The following is a 1,019-nucleotide window of genomic DNA, read 5'->3' as shown; positions in this document are numbered from 1 at the left end:
AAAAAAATCCACATTCTTACCTGCCCCAAGCCGTTTGTCTGTGTATGCGCCGATCTTGTAGAGAAGACTTTCCTTTTTGAAATTTTCTAATGTAAAAAATTGTTCTAGTGTAGGATTTCCCACCTTTAAATCGCTACATGTTAGGATTTCTGTACAGAAAAGTAACTGTTAAGCAGGATTTCTCTATCGGAAATCATAAATTATAATCAATTTTTACGGGGGGAACGGAAGGGAAAATTTTGCTCTTTTGTGTGCTTTTCTCCGAGGTGAAATCCTACCCATCAGTTCAATTTACAGGACTGTTCACGGTAGCTCAGTCGGAAGAGCGCTCGATCCGTGATCGGGAGGTCTTGAGTTCGAATCTCGACCGCGACTGACCTAAGTCGATAAAAAACGGGTAGCAACTGTTCCTTCGCAATGCGTCCAGCACTTTGAAGTGAAAGTTGCGGGTCCTCCGGATGAGACCTGAAAAACCGAGGCCCCGTGTCACGGCAGGCGTTGGCACGATACATGTAAAGATCCCTCACTGCTCAATGGCCCTGAGTGCCGAGTAAAGGTTAAAATTTGAAGCCCTTCACCGGTATATGGTGACGTCTCTATATGAGTGAAAAATTCTCGAATGGGACTTTAAACAACAATCAATCAATCAATCATTTAACCGGGAGAAAAGTGACTTTGGGGGAATTCTACTCTTTCTGTTACATGAATAAGGGACATAGTCGAAAAAAAGGAAGCCAACCAAATTCATCTATTGATGACTTTGAATTTAATCTCTTCACAGTATTCTAATATTTTATTTCTTTTTTTTATCTGTGCATTCTTTATATATAAGCTTGATAAACGTAAAACCTTGTATTGACTTACTAGAGCCACGAAGAAGCAGACCACAAAGAAACGTATCCGAGGATATACCTTACAGAATAACAAGTGCATTCGTATGTAATAATTTATTTGAATTTTAAAAGTTTCATAATCCAATCAATTTTTATATTTTCTGACTGACGTAAAAGAAGTAGCAC

General features: G+C 39.0%; 1 non-coding gene across 1 annotated transcript; it reads left to right on the top strand.

Annotated features, from left to right (window-relative positions):
* The first annotated feature begins 301 nt into the window (after positions 1-301).
* Positions 302-375, top strand: Trnat-cgu (transfer RNA threonine (anticodon CGU)). Its single transcript has one exon. It is a non-coding gene; the product is annotated as a tRNA-Thr (tRNA).
* Positions 376-1,019: the final 644 nt, after the last annotated feature.

The sequence above is a fragment of the Saccostrea echinata genome, unplaced genomic scaffold, assembly GCF_033153115.1.
Source record: "Saccostrea echinata isolate AGI-Se365-2 ecotype Australia unplaced genomic scaffold, CSIRO_AGI_Sech_v1 ptg000052l, whole genome shotgun sequence".
Classification (NCBI taxonomy): domain Eukaryota; kingdom Metazoa; phylum Mollusca; class Bivalvia; order Ostreida; family Ostreidae; genus Saccostrea; species Saccostrea echinata.
The sequence above is the reverse complement of the archived record's forward strand: the minus strand, read 5'-3'. Positions and strand labels throughout refer to the sequence as shown.